A 19122-nucleotide genomic window follows, 5' to 3' on the forward strand; every position below is an offset into this window, starting at 1 on the left:
ATCACAAAATCCTTGCAAAGACTAATGTGCTCATGAAACTTTAAGATAGGAGGATGTGGCAATGACTTGCTCTTGTCACTTGACTATTCTAACCAAACATCCATGTGGAAGCAAGGTTATCTTTAAATATCAAATGGACATGAGTATAAATTATATACCTTTAAGAAAGATTTTAATGTCCATACATGCCATTAGAGAAGAAAAGAAGAGAAAAATACCCATTATGACAGCCAAGGCAAATAATGGTATCAGTAATTTGATAGGAGACGAGATTTCTCTTGATATTCATGGTTATGTGGATTCAGATTGGGCATGTGATATTGATAGCAAAAGATCTACCAATGCTTATGTGTTCACTTTATTTGGCAGTGCAATCAGCTAGATGAGCAAGCAATAGGTTATGGTTACTTTATCTGCTATTGAAGTATAGACTATATGGCAGCTACTCATGCTTGTAAAGAATCCATTTGGCTTAAGAGACTATATTTAAGTATTGGAATAAAACAAGGTGCAACGACAGTTTATTCTTACAATCAGTGTGTGATCTACCTAGCAAATAACCCTGCATTCCATGCCCGACCCAAACATATTAATGTTCAGTATCATTTTGTCAAAGATATGATCGAGGATGGCAGGCTAAACTTAGTTAAGGTAGAGACTTTGATGAATGTTGTAGCTTATTTGGCTAGGGTTGTGAGCACAAATAAATTTAGATGTTGTTCAAAGCCTATGGGCCTCATGATCCCTAGCAATTAAATTATTGTGTAGATACTCCCATTTCTCTTGCAAGGTGTTCGATAAGTGGGAGAATGTAAGGAATATGGTGTCTCAACCTTTCATACACATAAGGTTACTATTTTTAGTAAGTTTTCATTTGAGCACGAATTGGCACAAAATTTTCCCTGAAGCTTCGAATTGGCTAGATAAGAATGTTGATGGATTTTTGTAGCAAGATCATGTCTAGATTTGAAGATATTAAACTTTTTGGTTTTTGAAAAATGTGAACGAAAATTTTGAAGTCAATTTTGAGGGACTTAGATGCTCTTAAATGGCCCAAAAGTTTCTATAATTGGCGTAGTAGGTTATAGCTTGATAAATCATGTTGTGAGATTTATGGAACTTCAAACAATTCGTCAATCAATCACCCGATTCAAAAGTTATGGCCTCTAGAAGTTGAGTCTCCTAAATAAGAAATATAAAAATGTGTCAAAGACATAAATGAGTTGTAAAAGGGAGTTACACGTGTTGGTGTGTGTATTGACACATCATAGGTCATCTTGTATTGGAGATAAGATGGGTGCCACTCTTGAGTTGTTTTAGCCCATGGTTTTGCAATATCATTTGACTGTTTCATGCATTCTATATACTATGTATTAGGTGTGTGTTCTGGATATTTGTCGGTGATACTACTATGACAATCTTGATCTACAAGTATATTGTCATCTGCTAATTTCTGAATAATATATAATTGGGCAGCTTTTGGAGTGTGGAGTTTTTCTCCCAAAAGGGGTTTTCCCATGTAAATCATTGTGTTGTGGTATGCATGCTATTCATGTTCATTTCTATTAAGTTTCTATATTTTTTGTTCCATAACTCTCCTCTCATGTCATTGAAAATAAAGCAAACAACCCAAGCTATAGAAAACTTTGGAGGGTTATTATGGATCAGGAGTTGAAAAATTCAACATAAAGACTTCTATATCTCTCCAGCATGATTAATTAAACAAGGAACCAATCGTGGTAGACAGCTAACCATCAACCTCAAAAATGTATGCACCTACATGTTAGTTTTAGGATTGGACTGTAATATATAGATAGCAAAATCAAAAAACCAAAAATAAATGCACATAAAGAACACCAGAATACCCTGAGAAAACCTCCCACGTGGAGGTGAAAAACCCAGCTATAATCTCAAATCGTATTATGACAAATCAGTATGAGTCTTTACAAATCTGCTTCAACACTTGAAGCAATTAGAACTGCGGAATGTGAACAGTAGTATGGAGTACTCAAACTAGGACATACACAGTAATAAAATAACTTATCTGCAATACAATTGAATGCTGATCCAAGACACCATTTGCAGATCAATTCACTGCCTCAAGAAGGTTCGCTGCCCTTTGTATCTAGCTTGTTGTCCTCTAAATAAGGTTCGCTGAGTATAAAAGATGATTCGCTGCTGATAAGAATGTATTCGCTAATGACTGCATGGATTCGCTGATTGTCGCTGAAGGAGATCACTGTGTGGAATAAGTGTGTAATAAGCATGAAAGATGCTTTGTATATATATGTAACATAGCCTCCCAATTTACCTAGGTCGGCTTTATTGTTTTGGTGCCAAGAATAGGATCAAACCTATAGATTACAAGTTACATTCATATAGGTCTTGTCCAATACAATTGCAAGTAACATATAGGTCTTGCTTAATTACAAGTTACATTCGATAGGCCTTGTCCTATCCACAATTTACATTATATAGGTCTTGCCCTATCCATAGCAAGGTATAATTACATGTAATCCAAACTTAGCTATAATTTCAACACTCCCTCTTAGCTAGGGAGGATTCTAGGCAAATAACAAGTCATCATGGACCTTTCCATGATATCCATCTTGCATTGCCCACAAAGAATGGATTCAAAACTTTATTATGCACGCCTGCAAGAATTGAATACACAAAAATATATAAATACACATCATGAACTTCTTTCATGATATCCATCTTGCATTGCCCGCAAAGGATGGATCCACCTTGCATTGCCCGCATAGGGTGAAAAGAGGTCTTACACCTCAAAACTTCTCTTCTGAGAAGAATAACTTGCCACCTTGCTTTCCGTAGAGGGTGGTTCCACCTTGCATTGCCTGCAGAGGGTGGAGGAGGTCTTTCACCTCAACTTTCTCCCAGAGAAGGATCCAATGTCACCTTGCATTGCCCGTAGAGGGTGGAGGAGGTCTTTCACCTCAACCTTCTCTCAGAGAAGGATCCAATGTCACCTTGCATTACCCGCAGAGGGTGACTCCACCTTGCATTGCACGCAGAGGGTGGAAGATGCAACTTAATGCATCACTAGGACTGAGACTCCCTCTCAGCCAAAGCTGTGTTCTCCACAACTCCAAGTCTCTCCCTGAAGTACACAAACTTCACTCAAGCAAAAAGCTTGGTGAGGACAGCTGCGATGGTGCTGACATCTTTCAACTAAATTGCATTTTTTTGAATCATATCACAAATGTAGTGATAATGAGATTCCACATGTTTTGACCTGTCATAAAACACAAGATTAACAAACATCTTAATACAATTCTGATTGTCACATTTAATGACTCTGGGTTCCCAAGGTTGCCCAAACAACCTAGCAAGAAGCTTTGTGAAGCCACATTGCTTCACACTTGATGCAATGTACTCAGCTTTCGTTGTACTCAATGCAATTGAGAATTGATACCTACTGACACAAGAGATCACGGCTGAACCCAACCTAAAACAGATTCTAAAGTGTCCTTCCTGTCAATAATACATTCTTCCCAAACAAAATCAAATAAGTCTTTCAAGGAAATGACAATGTTGATTGAATATTTCAGCCCGTAGCCAACTGTTTCTCGCAAATATCTCAGGATATCCTTGGTTGTAACAAGATGAACAAGCTTAGGTTTGTTCATGAACTGCCTGAAGGGCACTCGCTGCATAACAAATATTATGTCTAGTGTTAACTAGATGCATTGCATTGAGGATCGAATCAACTACATGTACTCCGATGAATCTGCAAAATCAGAGTTAGCTGCAGATAAACTCAATTTCTATAGGAGTAGACATAGGTTTACAATCCATCGTATCAATGGCATATTTTTCTTGACTAAGGATAAGATCTTTGCCATACTTCTAGTCCTAGACAATAATGCATTAAGCCTAGATTCTTCATTCCAAATTCAGTGGCTAATTCTTTCTTACATCTAATAATTAGACTATCTCCAACAATTAGAAATAAATCATCCACATCTATATAAGAAACAAAATTAGCAATTCACTATTGAATACTTTTAAAGTAAAGGTTAGAATCAACATCATTCTTGCAAGATCCTAAACTAATCAAATGCTTCACAATCTTCGCATACCAAGCTTAAGAAGCTTGCTTGAGGTCGTAAAGAGCTTTTCTTTAATCTACACACATAAAATTCTCTATCTTGATTCTCATAACCTTCTAGTTATTCAATATAGACAACATTAAGAAAATAGTCTTTATATCTAACTTCTAGCCTGCAGCATTAGCAATAATGGTTTTAATATTAGTATATCTAGCAAATGTTTCCTTCTAACTATGAGCTACACATCTAACTTCATATTTTCTCAAAAACTTCCATATGGAACTCCCTCTTGATTCTTAATGTAAAATTGTGGTAACCAAGTCTCATGAAGATTGCATAATACAAGAATCAATCAAGGAAGGCAGCCAACATAAGTTACCAAAAAATCAAAGATGAGAAATGTCAATCTTTTCCTTACTTCACTTTTATGAAATGGACCCATAGTACAATCATTATGATCATGGCATACCTTCAAGTGAAGAAACCAAGCTCCCTCTTAAGGCATGGTAATTCAAGAATATCTTGGAGAGAAGCATCAACATGATTAAATATCCCAATAGAATGAATTAACATGTAAAATAACTTATCACTTTATTGACTAGACTTCCACCATTGACAACATATGCCAAGATTGCTCAAAAGGATATTGTCAGTCTATGATCAACTTTAATCATAGTGTAAAGCTACACAATGTAAAATTGTTTTCCATAGTTGAATAACAGGGAGTTAGCTGTGCCTGATCATATCAGAAAATTAAGGCAAGTGTATGACTTCAGAAAACCTTAACATTTTATAAAAATCCATAAGCAAGGTATATAAGCCAAATTGTCTTTCCAACCAATGCGAAAAATCAAATATGAGTATCAACAACTCAAAAGGATACACATTGTAGTTGAGCACAAACGTATGATCAAAATACAACTTCAATAAGTTAGATATCTCATTCATCTTAGGTTTCGTCATCAAGAGAATACTTACTTCAAAAATGTAATAGGCAGTATGCTCAAATTGAAGAGATAATATCACAATGAATATTATGTGAGGATAGTGAAAGCCATGACAGAAAATGCATTAGTGCTAAAAACAATCCTCTAAACAAGAGGAGCGGAGCAAGGTTATAATAAAAGTATAACAAAGATCATGAGAGCTTTACAAAGAGCTGATGAGAACCAAGAGTTGCACAGTCACAACCCTACATGACAACCTTATCCAAACATAAAACACTCATAGAACAAAAAATACAGTCCATACGATGTTAAAAGATTTTATGCAAATCAAGAGACACACCATAAGAGTATATAATTCCAGAGCAGCAAGACTATTGAGCATTTCAAGTTTTAGATAGAATACAGTGCATCAGAACTATGCAGCAAGTATCAGAAAGGATCAGATCATAATATGAAGATAGTAAGGCCATCATTAGGCATAGCTACTGAATAGGATGACTAAGGCATCTTACCTTTACATGTTTATCACACCAAAGATTAAAGAACACTATTCATTATATGTTTTCAACTAATGTTCCATATTTCTAAATGTCCTATAAATTTCATTCATCTTTCCATCTTCTTATATATGTTTGCTGGTATATTCGTCAGGATACTCCTAGTTTTATATCTGCAACAAATGTCAATAATATTGTGTCAAGGATGATATATTCAGATCAATGCATCAATTTGGATCATTGCATATTCATAGCAAATCACATCAGGAAGCATGAGAGATAAACATACTCAAAATAGAGAGTAAGACAATCTGAATACCAACTTCAACAATCCAAACTAAGGATTAGAACAAAGTCTTAAAGTAAGAACAAAGCTCGAACTAGGGTGATAGTTACAAACCTTAAGATGACAATCATACAACCCTTAAAAGAATAAAAGAAATACTTAAGATCTGAAGCCAGAAGTAAACAACTGCACAAACCAACATATGAAGGCACTCTCTGATGAAATAGTTAACAAGTAAGAGAACCATGTGCACTAGATAAGATCCCAAACTAGGGTTGTAGGAAAGAACTAATACCAATAACAACAAGGCATGCAGATACAAGTCTCCAAAACTTTTTTAATGGAGGTAAGCAAATGAGGGTAGAGAAGTAAGAACAACTGTATACAAGAATAAGATTTCAGGTGTTCTCATTCCTCTATTCTCAATTGTAGGGTCCACTTGGTTTGGAGATTTGCATCTGATTGCCTTATTGTTATTGGTGTCGTATCTAGTGCACAAAGTTCTCTTGCTTGTTAACTACTTCATCTGAGGGTGCTTTCATATGTCGGTTTGTGCACTTGTTTTCAGATCTTAGTATTCCTTTAAGGGTTGCATAACTATCTTCCTAGGGTTTGTACCAATCATCCTAGTTCGAGTTTTGTTCTTATGTTAAGAATTTGTTCTAATCCAGCTTGAATTATTGAAGTTAGTATTTGGTTATGCCCTACTCTCTATTTTGAGTATGTTTATCTCTCAACCTATTTGATGTGGTTTGCTATGAATATGTAATGATCCAAATCATGCATTGATCTAAATACATCCTTGGCACTTAAGATTTCAGCATGTGCATTCAGATATAAAACTAGGAGTATTATGATAGATATAACAGCAAACACAAATAGGAAGATTGAAAGCTGAATAAAATTATAGGAGATTCAGAAACATGGAACCTTAGTTGAAAACATATAGTGTCCTCTAATCATTGGTGTGGTAGGCATGTAAAGGTAAGATGTCTTAGTCATCCTATTTAGTATCTATGCCCAATGATGACCTTACTATCTTCTTCTGATGATACTTGTTGCATAGTTCAGATGCATCATATTCTATCTAAATTTTGAAATGCTTAATAGTCTTGCTAGTATGTCTCCTAACATCATACGGACTGTATTCTCTGTTCTATAATAAGGTTGGCAAGTAGGACTAGGACTGTGTAACACTTGGTTCTCTTCAGCTCTTCATAAAAGGCTCTCATGTTCTTTGTTATACATTTATTATAACCTTGCTCTACTCTTCTTGTGTAGAGGATTGCCTTTAAGCTCTAATGCATTTTCTGTCATAGCTTTCACTATCCTCACATAATATTCATTGTGATATTATCTCTTCAATTTGAGCATACTACCTATTACATTTTTGAAGTAAGTATTCTCTTGATGATGAAACCTAAGATGAATGAGGTATCTAGCTTATTGAAGTTGTCTTTTGATCATATGCTTGTGCTCAACTACAATCTGTATCCTTTTGAGTGGTTGACACTCATATCTGATTTTACGCATTGACTGGAAAGAAAATTTAGCTTATATACCTTGCTTATGGATTTTGTAAAATGTTAGATTGTCAAAATTTTCTGAAGTCATACACTTGCCTTAGTTTTCTGATGTGATCAGGCACAGCTAACTCTTTGTTATTCAACTATGGAAAACAATTTTACATTTAAAGAATGTTGTGTAGCTTTAAACTATGATTGAAGTTGATCATAGACTGGCAATATTCTTTTGAGCAATCTTGGCATATGCTGTCAATGGTGGAAGTCTAGTCAATAAAGAGATATTTAATCATGTTGATGCTTCTCTTCAAGATATTCTTGAATTACCATGCCTTCAAGCTTAAGAGGGACCTTGGTTTCTTCACTTGAAGGTATGCCGTGACCATAATGATTGTGCTATGGGTCCATTTCGTAAAACTGAAGTAAAGAAAAGATTGGCATTTCTCATCTTTGATTTGTGGTAACTTAAGTTGGTTGTCTTCCTTGATTGATTTTTATATTATGCAATCTTCATGAGACTTGGTTACCACAATTTTATATTAAGAATCAAGAGGGAGTTCCATATGGAAGTTTTTGAGAAAATATGAAGCTGGATGTGTAGCTCATAGCTAGAAGGAAACATTTGCTCTTGCTGCTAGATATACTAATATTAGAACCATTATAACTAATGTTGCAGGCTGGAAGTTGGATATAAAGACTGTTTTCTTAATGTTGTCTATATTGAATAACTAGAAGGTTATGAGAATCAAGAGGGAGTTCCATATGGAAGTTTTTGAAAAAATATGAAGCTAGATGTGTAGCTCATAGTTAGAAGGAAACATTTGCTCTTGCTGCTAGATATACTAATATTAGAACCATTATAGCTAATGTTGCAGGCTGGAAGTTGGATATAAAGAATGTTTTCTTAATGTTGTCTATATTGAATAACTAGAAGGTTATGAGAATCGAAATAGAGAATCTCATGTGTGCAGATTAGAGAAAAGCTCTTTACGGCTTCAAGCAAGCTTCTTGACCTTGGTATGAGAAGATTAACAAGTATTTGATTAGTTTAGGATCTTGCAAGAATGATGATGATTCTAACCTTTACTTTAAAAGTATTCAATAGTGAACTGTTAATTTTGGTTCTTATATATATGTGGATGATTTATTTCTAACTGTTGGAAATAGTCTCATCATTAGATGTAAGAAAGAATTAGCCATTGAATTTGGAATGAAGGATCTAGGCCTAATGCATTACTGTCTAAGACTAGAAGTATGGCAAAAATCTTGTCCTTAGTCAAAAAAAATATGCCATTGATATGATGGATTGTAAACCTATGAGTTTATCTGCAGCTAACTCTCATTTTGCAGATCCATCGAAGTACAGGTAGTTGATTGGATCCTCAATGCATCTAGTTAACACCAGACATAATATTTGTTATGCAGTGAGTGCCCTTCAGGCAGTTCATGAACAAACCTAAGCATGTTCATCTTGTTGCAACCAAGGATATCCTGAGATATTTGTGAGAAACAGTTGGCTACGGGCTTAAGTATCCAATCAACAATGTCATCACCCTAGAAGGCTACTCAGATTCTGATTGGGCAGGAAGTGTTAGAACACTTAAGGAATTTGCTTCAACTTGAGTTCTGCTCTAATCTCTTGGGTCAGCAGGAATAAGTCCTAAGTTGCATTGAGCACTGCTGAAGCTGAGTACATTGTGAAGCAGTGTGGCTTCACAAAGCTTCTTACTAAGTTGTTTGGGCAACCTTGGAAACCCTCAGTCATTAATTGTAACAATCAGAATTGTATTGAGATGTTTGTTAATCCTATGTTTCATGACAGGCCAAAACATGTGAAAACTCATTATCACTATGTTCATGATATGGTACAGAAAGGTGCCATTCAGCTGAATATGTCAACACCGATGAGCAGATTGCAGTTGTTATCGCCAAGCCTTGTGTTAGAGTGAAGTTGTGTGCTTCAGAAAGAGACTTGGAAATTGTGGAGAACACAGCCTTGGCTGAGAGGGAGTCTCGGTCCTAGTGATGTTAATTTTAGGATCAAACTGATAAATTAGGATCACACAGATGACAGCAATGACATAAAATCAAAATAATGAACACTAGGAACACCAAACTACCCTGGGAAAACCTCCCTCTTGGAGGTGAAAAACCCAGCTATAAATCTCAGATCTTATTATGCAATAATTAGTCAGTATCTTTACAATGAGCTTCAACACTTGAAGCAATCAGCAAGCTATGCACAGTAGTATAATGTCTTCAACCTAGGGCAAATATACAAAGATGAACTTATCTGCAATAGATATGATATTCGTTGTCACAAGAAGGGTTGTAGACTCTGAGATGAAGTTCGCTCTACCTTCAATGATATATCACGGCCTTAGGATGATGTTTGTTGCCTATAAGAACAGTTTGCAGTCACAAAAGTATGATTTGCTACCTTCAAGATCAATTCGCTACCTGTAAGTACAATTCGCAGTCACAAAAGTAAGATTCGCTGCCTTCAAGATCAGTTCGCTGACTTAGGATGATTCGTTGTCTTCCAAAAGATAGTTCGCTGATCACTGCTGTTGATTATAGAATATATTCGTTGTGTGTATATTGTTCGCTGAATTGTGTGTTAATACAATGATTCACACTTTGTATATATATGAGACTTAGCCTCCCAATTCATCATAAGTCGGCTTCCAACAAGGAGCAATATAATGCTTTAGATTAGGCGCCCAATATAGGGTCAGCCCTACACACTACAAGTTACCTCAATACAAGTTACATTCAATATAGGACTTGACCTATCCACAAGTTACATTACGCCCAATTTTTATATTTGCAAGTTACATACACCGCCCAAATAGGGCTAGACCTAAACAAGAATTTATGTAACAAAATGTGATAGCAAACATGGCTAAGGCCGACAGGGCCATACACATGCTAAGTGTGCTAGGACGGCCCTAGAAAGGATCCGACCTAGCTACAAATATCAACATCCTTAATGGTTACAAGTTACATAGTGCGTTTGGGTCCAGCCCAATACAAGTAATACTTATATTTGATCCGAACTAGCTATTATTTCAACACTCCCTCTTAACTAGGGAGGATTCTAGCCAAATAACAAATCATCATGGACCTATTTTGTTAACAAGCAAGAGAACCTTCTATCTTCCTAGGGTTTGTAACAATCACCCTAGTTCGAGCTTTGTTCTTGTGTTAAGAATTTGTTTTGATCCAGTTCGAATTATTGAAGTTAATATTTGGTTATGCTCTATTCTCTATTTTGAGTATGTTTATCTCTCAACCTATTTGATGTGGCTTGCTATGAATATGTAATGATCCGAATTGATGTATTGATCTAAATTCTATTAATGCATTAGTAGCTTCTGCAAGATAAGACTTCTCTAACCCGTTAATCTCCTTTATTCTGTTATGGTTTATTCATCTATGCTATTAGATTATCTGATTTATGCTTTCCGAACTGAATATGTTTATCAGATTGTGACATTGATCATGATTATGATATTGGCATTGGATAAAGATGGATTAGATCGACGACTTGCTTAACATAGTTAAGCGTCGATCTAAATGCTATCGGGCTAATAACACAATAGCATATTAATGTCGATTCATTTATGAATCGGCATTAATATGCTATCGGGGTATTAACTCGATAGCATATGTAATGCTATTTGTTATCGGGTTTAGTTCATACCAATAAACATTTATAATCGGGCCATTAACAAAGCATCATAACTAACACTGTTTCAACCGAGTGTTTAAGTATTAAATGTTAGTTACCAAACATAACCGAAATCGGGATGTGCAATATGGAAAGACACCGATCAATAGGTGCCTTGATCGGTCATGTCTAAAAGACATGACCGGTCAAGACATCTATTGATCGGTCTTCTAAAACATATAAAGCCCGACATGAATCATTTGGAGAAGACATAAAAAATATTAATGATCTCTCTCCTTCAGCCTGCAACAAAACAATCAGATTATTAGACAATATAATCATATAAAATTCTCACATATATAATTTGTTCTTTTATTGCAATTGAATAAAACTTTACAAATTCATCCTTGCCACTTAAGATTTCAGCATGTGTATTCGGATATAAAACTAGGAGTATTATGATGGATATAACAACAAGCACAAATAGGAAGATTGAAAGATGAATAAATTTATAGGAGATTCAGAAATAGGGAACTTTAATTGAAAACATATAGTGCCCTCTAATCATTGGTGTGGTAGGCATGTAAAGGTAAGATGCCTTAGTCATCCTATTTAGTATCTATGCCAAATGATGACCTTACTATCTTCTTCTAATGATACTTGCTGCATAGTTTTGATACATCATATTCTATCTAAATCTTGAAATGCTTAATAGTCTTGCTACTCTGGCAGATTAAAGAAAGCTCTTTACGACCTCAAGCAAGCTTCTTGAACTTGGTATGACAAGATTGACAAGTATTTGATTAGTTTAGGATCTTGCAAGAATGATGTTGATTCTACCCTTTACTTTAAAAGTATTTTTGGTGAAATGTCTAATTCTGGATTATTTATTTCTAACTGGTGAAAATAGTCTCATCTCTACATGAAGAAAGAATTAGCTTCAGAGTTTGAAATGAAGGACTTAGGCTTAATGCATTACTTTCCAAGGTTAGAAGTATGGCAAGATCTAATGAAATTATTCTAAGTCAAGGAAGTATACTGAATAGATTTGGGATGATGGATTGCGAACCTATATCTACTCCTATGGATTCTAACTTGAAGAAATTGAGTTCATTTTTGTAGGTCCATCAAAGTACAGACAGTTGATTGGTTCCTTGATGCATTTGTTATCAACCAATTTATGAACAAACCAAAGCATGTTCATCTTGCTGCAGCCAAACATATTCTGAGATATTTGCCAGGAACAGTTGGCTACAGGCCGAAGTATCCAATCAACACTGTCATCACCCTAGAAGGCTACTCAGATTCTGATTGGGCAGAAAGTGTTAGAACACTTTAGGAATTTGCTTCAACTTGAGCTTTGCCCTGATCTCTTGGGTCAGCAAGAATCAGTCCTCAATTGCATTAAGCACTACTAAAGCTAAGTACATTGTGAGGCAATGTGGCTTCACAAAGCTTCTTGTTAGGTTGTTTGGGAAACCTTGGGAACCCTCAGTCATTAATTGTAACAATCAGAATTGTATTGAGATGTTTGTTAATCATGTGTTTCATGACAGGCCAAAACATGTGAAAACTCATTATCACTATGTTTATGATATGTTACAGAAAGGTGTCATTCAGTTGAATATGTTAGCACCAATGAGCAGATTGCAATTGTTCTCGCCAAGCCTCGTGTTCGAGTGAAGTTTGTGTGCTTCAGAAAGAGATTTGGAATTATGGAGAACACAGCCTTGGCTGAGAGGGAGTATCAGTCCTAGTGATGCATTAAGTTGCATCTTCCACCCTCTGCAGGCAATGCAAGGTGACATTAGATCCTTCTCTGGGAGAAGGTTGAGGTGAAAGACCTCCTCCACCCTCTACGACCAATGCAAGGTGGAGTCACCCTCTGTGGGCAATGCAAGGTGACATTAGATCCTTCTCTGGGAGAGGGTTGAGGTGAAAGACCTCCTCCACCCTCTGCGGCAATGCAAGGGGGAACCACCCTCTACGAAAAGCAAGGTGGCAGGTTATTCTTCTCAGTAGAGAAGTTTTGAGGTGTAAGACCTCCTCTCACCCTCTGCAGGTAATGCAAAGTAGATCCATCCTTTGCAAGCAATGCAAGATGGATTTTATGAACGAAGTTCATGATGTATATTTGCATATTCTTCTTGCGGGTGTGCACTCATCCTCTGCAGGCAATGTAAGAAGAATTTCATGGAAAAGTCCATGATGCATGATTACACTACAACTTGGATAGTTGGTTGAATCCTCCCTAGCTAAGAGGGAGTATTGAAATTACAGCTAGCTCGGTTTATGTTTCAAATTTAAATGTTGCATAAATGCAATTCAAATTTGGTGTATAACTTGTGCGATTAAATTACTATTGGGCTGGCCCAAAATCACACAATGTAACTTGTGATTAAGATGAATGTAAGGGAGACTCATAATGTAACTTGTAATTGAGTCCAGCCCCAAATGAAACGTGTGACATGCAATTATTTATATAACTTGTAATCAAATTATTGGGTTGGACCCAATTGGAAAATGTAACTTGATTTGGGCACCAAACTTGTCAAAAGGAAAATAATATGAAGAAGTCGACCTAACGAGGCTAGGCCGACCTATGTAAGAGGATATAACAAGACTCAATCATGGCAATCAGATATATACATTCAATCAATCATTCCTAACAATAAAATATTCTGCCCTAGAGAATATCCTCTCTGCTCTTCTTCAGCAAATTGGTCTTCACAAAATCAACGAACTATCTTCAAGATTCTAAGAGGATTGATTCTTGTATATTAAATAGAGTCAGACCTCAGAATAGCAAACACCGCCCAAATAGGGCCAGACCTAAACAAGAATTTATGTAACAAAATGTGATAGCAAACATGGCTAAGGCCGACAGGGCCATACACATGCTAAGTGTGCTAGGTCGGCCCTAGAAGGGATCCGAGCTAGCTACAAATATCAACATCCTTAATGGTTACAAGTTACATAATGCGTTTGGGTCCAGCCCAATACAAGTAATACTTATATTTGATTTGAACTAGCTATTATTTCAACACTCCCTCTTAGCTAGGGAGGATTCTAGCCAAATAACAAATCATCATGGACTTTTCCATGATATCCATCTTGCATTGCCCACAAAGGATGGATCCAAAAACTTTATTATGCACACCTGCAAGAAATGAATACACACAAATATATAAATACACATCATGAACTTCTTTCATGATATATCCATCTTGCATTGCCCACAGAGGATGGATTCACCTTGCATTGCTCGCAGAGGGTCAGAAGAGGTCTTACACCTCAAAACTTCTCTACTGAAAAGAAAACCTGCCACCTTGCTTTCCGCAGAGGGTGGTTCCACCTTGCATTGCCCGTAGAGGGTGGAGGAGGTCTTTCACCTCAATCTTCTCCCAGTGAAGGATCCAATGTCACCTTGCAATGCCCGCAAAGGGTGACTCCACTTTACATTGCCCACAGAGGGTGGAAGATGCAACTTAATGCATCACTAGGGCTGAGACTCCCTCTCGGCCAAAGCTTTGTTCTCCACAACTCCATGTCTCTCTCTAAAGTACACAAACTTCACTCGAGCAAGAAGCTTGGTGAGAACAGCTGCAATAGTGTTGACATATTTCAACTGAATTGCACTTTTCTGTAACATATCACAAATGTAGTGATAATGAGATTCCACATGTTTTGACCTATCATAAAATACAGGATTGACAAACATCTTAATACAATTTTGATTGTCATAATTAATGATTGTGCGTTCCCAAGGTTGCCCAAACAACCTAGCAAGAAGCTTTGTGAAGCCACATTACTTCACACTTGATGCAATGTACTCAACTTCCGCTGTACTAAATGTAATTGAGGACTGATACCTGTTGGCACAAGAGATCACGGTTGAACCCAACCTGAAACATATTCCTAAAGTGTCTTTCATGTTAGTGATACATTCTTCCCAATCAGAGTCAAAGTAGTCTTCCAAGGAAATGATAGTGTTGATTGGATACTTCAGCTTGTAGCCAACAGTTTCTTGCAAATATCTCAGGATATCTTTGGTTGCAACAAGATGAACATGCTTGGTTTGTTCATAAACTAGTTGATAACAAATGTATCAAGGATCCAATCAACTGTCTGTACTCTGATGAATCTAAAAAAATTAACTCAATTTCTTCAAGTTAGTTTCCATAGGAGTAGACATAGGTTCGCAATCCATCATTCCAAATCTATTCAGTATACTTCCTTGACTTACAATAATTTCATTAGATCTTGCCATACTTCTAACCCTGGAAAGTAATGCATTAAGCCTAAGTCCTTCATTTCAAACTCTGAAGCTAATTTTTTCTTCATGTAGAGATGAAACTATTTTCACCAGTCACCAGTTAGAAATAAATCATCCAGAATTAGCATTTCACCAAAAAATACTTTTAAAGTAAAGGTTAGAATCAGCATCATTCTTGCAAGATCCTAAACTAATTAAATACTTGTCAATCTTCTCATACCAAACTCAAAAAGCTTGCTTGAGGCCGTAAAGAGTTTTTCTTTAATCTGCACACATGAGATTCTCTATCTTGATTCTCATAACCTTCTAGTTATTCAATATAGACAACATTAAGAAAAACAATCTTTATATCCAACTTCCTTCCACCCTGTAGCATTAGCTATCATGGTTCTAATATTAGTATATCTAGCAGCGAGAGCAAATGTTTCCTTCTAACTATGAGTTAGACATCTAGCTTCATATTTTCTCAAAAAACTTCTATATGGAACTCCCTCTTGATTCTTAATATAGAATTGTGATAATCAAGTCTCATGAAGATTGCATAATATAAGAATCAATAAAGGAAGGCAGCCAACATAAATTACCATAAATCAAAGATGAGAAATGTCAATCTTTTCCTTACTTCTCTTTTACGAAATGGACCCATAGCACAATCATTATGATCATGCCATACCTTCAAGTGAAGAAACCAAGCTCCCTCTTAAGTTTGAAGGCATGGTAATTCAAGAATCTCTTGAAGAGAAGCATCAACATGATTAAATATCCCAATAGAATGAATTAACATGCAAAATAACTTATCTCTTTATTGACTAGACTTTCACCATTGACAACATATGCCAAGATTGCTCAAAAGGATATTGTCAGTCTATGATCAACTTCAATCATAGTGTAAAGCTACACATCATTCTTTAAATGTAAAATTGTTTTCCATGGTTGAATAATAGAGAGTAAGTTGTGCCTGATCAGAAAACTAAGACAAGTGTATGACTTCAGAAAACATTTTACAAAATCCATAAGCAAGGTATATGAGCCAAATTGTCTTTCCAGCCAATGCGTAAAGTCAGATATGAGTATCAACCACTCAAAAGGATACACATTGTAGTTGAGCACAAGCGTATAATCAAAAGACAACTTCAATAAGTTAGATACGTCATTCATCTTAGGTTTCATCATCCAGAGAGTACTTACTTCAGAAAATGTAATAGGCAATATGCTCAAATTGAAGAGATAATATCACAATGAATATTATATGTGAGGATAGTGAAAGCCATGACAGAAAATGCATTAGAGCTAAAGGCAATCCTCTACAAGAGGAGCAAAGCAAGGTTGTTCAGACTGACTATCAATCATTGTATGATACAACACACTCAAGCAAATTACTTCTCTAATCTGCAAGTCATCTAAGTATTCAGCGAATCCTTCTAAGAGATCAGCGATTTCTTCTTGAAGACAACAACCATCATCTAGAATATAGCGAACACCACTGAGTGACTGCAAATTGGTTTCAAGTGGCAGCAGTCATCATTTGAAGATCAGCGATCTATTCTTGAAGGTTGTGAACACCATTCTAGGATCAGCAAACTTCATCCTTGGGACAACAACTTTTGTATTGCAGACAAACTCATCATTTCAGCATGCCCTAGGTTAGAAGTATAACTGTGATTAGGTTGTTGTTAAAGAGTGAAGCTCATTGTAAATTAAATTGGTGTTGTCCAATAAAGATCTGAGATTAGTGGCTGGGTTTTTCAACTCCAAGAGGGAGGTTTTCCCAGGGTATCTGTGTGTTTTGTGTTTGTTCTTCATTGCATTCTAATTTCTGTTGTTTATTGGTTAATCAAGGCAATCCTCTACAAGAGGAGCAGAGCAAGGTTGTTATCACCCGATTCAAAAGATATGGCCTCTAGAAGTTGAGTCTCCTAAATAGGAAATATAAAAATGTGTCGGAGACACAAATGAGTTGTAAAAGGGAGTTACACGTTTTGGTGTGTGTATTGACACATCATAGGTCCTGCTGTATTGGAGATAAGATGGGCGCCACTCTTGAGTTGTTTTAGCCCATGGTTTTGTGATATCATTTGACGGTTTCATGCATTCTATATCCTATGTATTAGGTGTGTGAGATGGAGTTTGTGTGTTCTGGATTTTTGTCGGTGATACTAGTATGAGAATCTTGATCTGCAAGTATATTGTAATCTGCTAATTTCTGAATGATATATATTTGGGCAGCTTTTGGAGTCTGGAGTTTTTCTCCCAAAAGGGGTTTTCCCATGTAAATCACAGTGTTGTGGTATGCATGCTATTCATGTTCATTTCTATTGAGTTTCTATATTTTTTGTTCCATAACTCTCCTCTCATGTGATTGAAAATTAAGCAAACAACCCAAGCTATAGAAAACTTAATTCAACATAAAGACTTCTATATCTCTCCAGCATGATTAATTAAACAAGGAACCAATCATGGTAGACAGCTAACCATCAACATCAAAAATGTATGCACCTACAAACTATGAAAAGCAGGATAAGGAATAAATAGTATTGAAGATGACGATATAGGGTCATCAGCACTTCCATGTGAGCAAATTAGAGACTTGACGCACACAATGGTGGGCAAGTATAAAGACCATTAAGGAGTGTTCTTGTAAGAACCCTACTTATTCCACCCTTCAAATTTCAGCTTAACCCAAGGGCATTTTGTCAAAAAGTTTGTGTGCAAGGTTTAACTTTGAATTTTCTAAGTTCTTGTATGAAGTTTGAATGCTGGTTTAATAGACACAGTTAGCAATATAACATGAAGAAATGCAATAACCATGAAGCATAATCATGGACAACTATATAACACGATAAATGACCATTGTCTTCCATGAAACCAAGTCTGAAACGAACTAGTAACAGCCATAATTACAGTTGGAAATCGGACTGAGCCAATTTCAGCAAATATGATATTACATAGTTTAAACATAACCTCACATACCTGATTATTAGCCAAACTTATGCAAACTGAAGGTGCTGTCCAATTAGGCTGGAAATGGACAGAATGGGGTCTGAGACTGCATTGATAAAGTCTGGGAAGACTATACAAAATCTGGAAACTGGCCCTCTTATACTCCCACAATATTGTCTTCTAGGTATCCGATAATGACCAGGAATTAAGCCAAAAATCCCTACACTGTAGCCTCACCTATGCAAGGCCCAAAATGTCCCAAAGCGCATTCTTTCTCTCACACCTACCACAACGCTTAGTGCTGGCCGCAGCTTCCCCTAAGGTCGTCTTGCTTCTACCTTGAAATGAAGCTGATAATATATGTGCCCAGCTGCATTCAACCCTATCTTCTGCGATTTCTCTGTCAAAACATTACCATGGCTGTAATTTCAACCTGACGTCAACGGATTCCTCAATGTGATAGACTGGAGATTTCGTCCCAAACTCCCAAGTCCAGGGGTTTCGTCCTGAATCGCTTCCCTGTAGAGTTCGAAGCTCACAACGGAAGAGAAAAAAAATGACATAAGAAGTCGTGAATAATCCCCAAATTCATGTTTTTGCATTTTATGAGCTCCCTTCCTTCTTGCTCTCCGCGCTTCAAGAATTATATCGCATATTTATTTATTTTTTCCCCTCTTAACATTACACCTACTTCCTACTCTAAGATTATTGGTTAAAAAAATTATTCATTTAAAGGTGCATGGAGCATCAAACTCTTCTAGGGCTAGTGCCTTATATTGGGCCACATAGTCACAAATGAATCAAAAGATATAATACATAGAAATGAAAATAGAGATATGATATCAATAATCGGATATGCTTAATCATCCCTCTCCAAAATCTAAAAATTGATGTATAATAAGGAAAA

The 19122-nt window shown here is 36.2% G+C and overlaps 1 protein-coding gene across 1 annotated transcript in view; it reads right to left on the reverse strand.

The window, feature by feature from the left end:
- Positions 1-18855, reverse strand: part of LOC131033166 (ribosomal RNA small subunit methyltransferase) — a 41060-nt gene extending 22205 nt beyond the window's left edge. Inside the window, exon 1 of the mRNA XM_059207550.1 lies at positions 18246-18855. The gene's annotated coding sequence lies outside the window, so the exon portion shown is untranslated. The remainder of the gene's footprint in view (positions 1-18245) is intronic.
- Positions 18856-19122: the final 267 nt, after the last annotated feature.

This window comes from Cryptomeria japonica, chromosome 6, assembly GCF_030272615.1.
Source record: "Cryptomeria japonica chromosome 6, Sugi_1.0, whole genome shotgun sequence".
Classification (NCBI taxonomy): domain Eukaryota; kingdom Viridiplantae; phylum Streptophyta; class Pinopsida; order Cupressales; family Cupressaceae; genus Cryptomeria; species Cryptomeria japonica.